Below are 6,178 nucleotides of genomic sequence, written 5' to 3' on the forward strand. Positions count from 1 at the left end.
GTCCCATGTCGGGCTCTCTGCATGAGGCCTGCTTCTCCCTCCTCCTGTGTCTCTGCCCCTCTGTGTGTGTGTGTGTGTTTCTATGAATAAATAAATAAAATCTTTAAAAAAATAAAGATTTGCTCTTGAATTCTTTCTCAGGCCTGAAGCCCTCCCTCTCAGGGCCTCCACCGTTAGGCATCACAACCCCTAGGAGACAAATTCAGAAGGCTTTCTGTTTCTTTCTGGTCTACTTCATCAAGTCCTACATTTCAGAGACTAAAGTACCACATGATCTTTCTGCAACAATAGCCACTGAATAATAATCAGTCTGTCCTCAAAGAGCCACTGAGAAGAGTAGGCTTTGAGGAAACTCAGAAATCATCAAAAGATGTAGGATGCTGCCCAAGAGGCCTCCATCCCAGAGACATTAGAATAATTTCTTGACATGATCTCTTCATCAGTCATTCTCTATGGTCATCTCTATAAGCCTCTGCCTCAAGCACAGAGGAGTCACCTAGCTCAAAGCCTTCAAACTGAGAAACATTTGCCACTTGAGGTACGAGGACTTTTCAGGGTACTGAGTTTTAGGAACTTGGCTTCCAAACTTCAAATTCCATATATACTCTTTATGAAAATAATCTGCCTGATAATGACTCTGGTGAAGAGGTCAGTCTTCATTCCCCTTGCCTAGCTCCACTTTCATAGTTGCCCTTCTCCCACCTGACAAAATAAAGGGTATCTCTCATCACCCCCCCGAATCCTAGCATGGTGTGCTACCTTAAACAAAAAAACCTCTAGGCAAGAACCCAGAGAACAATTCAGCAATGCACAGATCCAAAGGGAAGATCTCCTTGAGTATAAGGCCATCGTGGCGGGGGAGGAAGAATAATTTTCCCTCTACCCTTCTAAGTTCTTGGCTGAGACTCCCTAAAATAAAAGATTAACAAGAGAAAAATAAACAGAAGTTTAGTAACATGTATACCTCCCATGTACATGGGAGAGCCCAAAATAAATGAGTAATTCTCCGAAATGGCCCCACCACCACCTTAAATACCATCTCCAGCTAAAGACAAAAGAAGATGCTGGGGCTGGGGGCGGGGGCGGGGGTGGGGGGTGGGGGATAGTTATGGGAGACTATCAGGCCAAGCACAGGATACAAAGGCATGGTTGTTATGCAGGTTTGTCTTTGCTTTTTCCACTGATTAGAGTTTCTAGAGATTTATAGTCATTCTTTTCTTCCTGGTACAAAGAAAGAGAGAGAGAGAGAGAGAGAGAGATGTTCTTACAAATGGAGATCTCCCTTATAAATGTAAATGTTTCTTACAAAAGGGTAATTTCTAGTTGATTTTCAGAGCTTCTCCTGTGTCTACTGTCTCTCTCTCTCTCAAAAAAACGACAACAACAACAACAACAACAGCTCAAGATAATCTTTATGCCAAAGAGACCTATTTTGCGATGACATTCTGCTCCACTTCACCAGCTTCTCAGATTGCTCAGAAGCACAGAACAAGGTTTTATTTCAAACTCCACAAAGGAAGAGTCTCCTAAGCAAGCCAATTCAAAGATTCTCTCTTGGTAGAGATGTCAGTGGTATAATACAGAGACTACTAGTTAAAGAGCATTAGCAGTCATTCAGCTGTGGGTAAGCATAACATTCCATGAAGAGACTGCTCAAGGATTTTGTCAGGATTGGGTTGTTAATTACCTTCCAGAAGAGTCTGCAAATTACATTAGACATAAAAGTTCTATCCCCAACCAGATTTAGGGTAATTGTCTCTCTCAAGACCTAAAAAGAAATGGATAGAAATTGCAACTTATTTTATCCAGGTGACAAATTGCTTTATCTAAGCAATTAGAATGAGATAATATTTCATGTTTACTTGAATTGAAAAATGGAAGTGAGATTTTTCTTTGAAGATTTCCATTCCCCTTCACCTAATTAGCTACTATCTCTCCTCAGGGCTCAGCTTAAACTGTCACTTCCTCAGGGAAGCCCTCCCAGACCACCACCCACCCACCTCCTATTGCACATTCCTCTACACTTCCTGACTGGCACTCTGCCCAGTTGTGATTTGTTGTTTGTTGAATTAAGATCTGTCTCCTCTAGTAAAGCACAAGTTCCACAAAGGCAAGGATTATGTCGGTTACAGGTCCACCATTGTTTGGTGAGCACGAAGAAGACTAACATTTTGCACAATTCTTTAACAGTGAGTTTGATTTGTCTGATTGGTTTGACAGCGAGGATTGGCTTTGCCATCAGGTTAACAGAGCATTCACCATCCAATAATTGGATGAGAAATGAGCTGTGCCAAGATTTTGAAACAATAACAACAGATTTAAAGTAGCTGCATGATGTATAGTATATCAGAAATCACATTCTTTGCAATTATTTAACCTATGTTTTTCACAAATATATCAATTTGAAATACGCAAGAGAACATTTAAAAGTTAAAAAGTTAAAAGACAAAATGCATGAGGGGATACACAGTTGTTCAAAATTCTCTTAGGGCATACGTGAGCGGAAATACTTGAACAAAACTGAAATAGTACAGTCACTGCATCAACGTAGGACTCTTATCTCAACTGTTCCTGGGTGGGTATCAGTCAGCATCTACTTGAACACATTTGTTGATAGGTAGACTACCTACATGGCAGCTCCAAGGATTGCTGGAAAGTTCCATTTATGCAAAGCTTCAGCTAGCTTGGAGTTGAAAGCTGCCTCTTTGTTATTTGCATTCACCCAACGGTGCCCTTAATTCTGTCCACTGGAGCTGGAACAGCTCTTCATCCACTGAGCAGGCTTTTGATGATTCCAAAACAGATGCATCAGATATCCAATCCTTCAATCATTCTTGATGAAATATAATTTCTAGGCAGGGCACCATCCTTCTTTGAAGATCTCAGTTTCCCTTTGCCTAATTAACTCCTACTCTTCTCAGAAGTTAGTTTAAATGTCTCTTCCAGCACCTCCAAGCAACGTGTCCATTTTCTACACAGGGAAGGTAAGAAGGCAGAGGGTAAAATACCCAGCCTGTCCTCATGTAGCTGGACGCCCTCCCCACCCCCGCTTTTTTTTTTTTTTTAATTCTGAAGGAAAGCATCTCAGAACACATCTACCTACACTTCATTTGCTGGGATATATCACATGGTAATCATCAGTTGCAAGGGAGGCTGGAAATTCTAATAGTTTGCTTTCCAGTTACTCTTGTAGAGAAAGTCATGGTTGTAAGATGAGCAAAGTGACAAAAGCACACATTGCAAGAATTACAAGCTATAATTTTTAAAGTACTTTGGAGGACTGCAAGGTAAACTAAATAATCAGTTAACAAAATAGTTACTTAAACAAAACAAAACAAAACACACTTTTGCAACTGGGTAATGCTGTGCGACTTTGTAATTGGGTTAAAGCAGAATTATAAACAGGTCACCAAAAATGCAAATTCTCAAAAAAAAAAATAAAAAGCAGTACGTATGGCCTGACACCGCTCTGTTCTCAAACTTTTCTCTTTTTTAAAATTTTTTAAAAATATTTTATTTATGTATTCATGAGAGACACACACAGAGAGAGGCAGAGACACAGGCAGAGGGAGAAGCAGGCTCCATGCAGGGAGCCCAACGTGGGACTCAATCCTGGGACTCCAGGATCATGCCCTGGGCCGAAGGCAAGTGCCAAACTGCTGAGCCACCCGAGCTGCCCTGTTCTCAAACTTTTCCAAGGACTTCTCCTTCCACTTCCAACTCCATCCACCTTATCCCCAGATATTAATGGTTGTGACTTTTGTGTTTCCTAATCAACGTGTAAGTCAGAAATTCTTAAAATACATTTTAAATTGTGGATCACACCAACAGATGACTTGGTCTATAAAGCAACGTGATTTTTTTTAAAGGCAACTTAATTTTAGAAACACACACAAATGTTCAGTTGATTACACTGAAGACCATTTTCTTCTGGTGCGTCAGCATGATTTCTTCATCAAATTAGGCACTTGGTCTGCTTTGTGAAACACTGGCAGTTTCATTTCCTGCTAAGGAAACAGTATCTTCAGAACTCAAATAAATCTTTGCCTTTACAATTTGCACACTGAAAATAAACAAAGAGAAATTTTAAACACATTTATGTACATTTGGGAATAGTGTAGCAAGTGTGTTTTTAGAATCATTTAAAGGTTTAGAAAGGGATTATTGTGATTGAAAAAAACCACTTTTTAATATGAGTATTTACATATGGGAGATCTATTTTTTTTGAGGCGGGGGGAGATCTATTTTTGAAGTTATTCTGGTTGGTGCTGTTAATTTGTGCCTAGTTTCTTTCTTTTTGTAAAATCTTTAAAATCACATCACCACAATCTACACATGCCCACCTGGACTCTTAGAGTGAAGTCTGGTGTGGGTTTGGGGCCAAGGGCTATGTTGCATACAACATCCTAAAAGCTTTTGGGAAAGTTTTTCCAGTATTAGTGTTTTGTTTTAGAAAGAGTCCAAAAGAGGACATGGTGAAAATCTAAAGGCTAAGTCAAGGAGGAAGAGAAAACACTTAAAAATAGAATCACACAGTCTCCAAGCTGGGAAAGAGCAAGGAAAAGGGGGATTTGGGAGAAATTGTAGAGAAAATATGCCAAAGGTCAGTGAAGAAAGGCAAGCAATGTAGTGAACATTTTCTCAAATGTCTATATAGGGCTCAGTATGACAATGACCTCAATGTAGCATCCAGTAGATAGTGGAGGGGACCATCCACTTGGTTGGTTGGTTTCTGATGTATTTAGGAAACAGTCCAGATTTTTTGGTTTTCTGTCCAGAAAGCAAAAAATCAGAATTCCAAATATCGTGGCCTGTGGTGGCTCATCTTTGCCCCAGCCCACTCCCCATTTCCCTTCTTCGGCTCCTTTGCAAAACTCCCCATCCCATCTTCTTGGCCCTGGTGTTACAGTAAGGTTAGCAGCCATGGTACCCTGCATCTCTCTCACCTCCTGCCAGGAACTGGCTCAGAGCTGGGTGAACCCAGGCTTCACAGCTCCCACTATTTCCAAATAGTTCGCAAGCTGGAGGCTATAGCCTAGGGCTGTTGGCTTCCATCTTCCCTGCCTTGAGGGAGCGTCTGCTGCAAATGTAGCCAGGGCCTGTGGGAATCAGAGCCAGTAACTGAGATAATGGCCTAGCCATTTGAGCTAGGAGGAGTTCTAAGAAGGAGGAATCTGTCCTTGAACTCCCAGGTCAAGCTCCATCCCAGCCCGTGGGAAAGAACCACAGCCTCTGCTTACAGACTGCCTCTTATTATTAAATATATCACACAGGCGTGGCGCTTCTCCCCATCTAGGTAGGTCCTAAAAGGCTTCGTAGGGGCCATGTTATTGTTTTTTCTGCCTCATTTTCCGCACAAGCCTGGCATATAGAAGAGTAACAAATAATACTTGTTAAATTCCATTTTTTCAAAGATTTTATTTATTTATTCATGAGAGACAGAGAGAGAGGCAGAGACATAGGCTGAGGGAGAGGCAGGTTCCCCAACAGGGAGCCTCATGCGGGACTCGATCCCGGATCCGGGATCACGACCTGAGTCAATGGCAGGTGCCCAACCACTGAGCCACACAGGCGTCCCAATTCAATTCTTTTCTTGTGACAGAAAATATACTAAAACCAGAATGTTTTTCTAATAAGTGATTCCATTAAGTGGCTGCTTAAGAAAGCTTTACTGTGCATAACTTGTATTATCTCATTTAATTTGCACAACCCACCTGGGGGGTAGACGTTCAAGTTAATGACCTCGGGATTCTGAAGTTCTGAGTGATAAACTGCAACGGACACAAATACCGCTGACTCCACATTCTGTTTAAGAAAATGTACCGCCCGTAGTGCCTCCTCTCCAGCCCTCCTGCCAGCCAACAAGCCAACTTGTAGCACAGTACTACCCCCGGCACCTCCAGGGTAAAGGACATTCAGGGACAAGGCCTTACAAGCTCAGTAAACTGGGACAAATCACCCGTTTTGAGTTCTGTCAGACGCAGTTCCCAAGCAACAAACTATGGGATTTAGCATAGAAACAAACTAACCATTCGCTCAGATAACACATTTTTTGAGCAAGCCTTTGGCCAACCTTAGTAACCCTGCCGCCGCAGGAGAGGCCTCGGCTTGGGGAAGGAGGGAGGACAAGCCAGTCGTTGGATTGGGACCTTCCAGAACCACAGCTGTGACCCTTAAC

Source organism: Canis lupus, chromosome X (genome assembly GCF_003254725.2).
Source record: "Canis lupus dingo isolate Sandy chromosome X, ASM325472v2, whole genome shotgun sequence".
Lineage (NCBI taxonomy): Eukaryota > Metazoa > Chordata > Mammalia > Carnivora > Canidae > Canis > Canis lupus.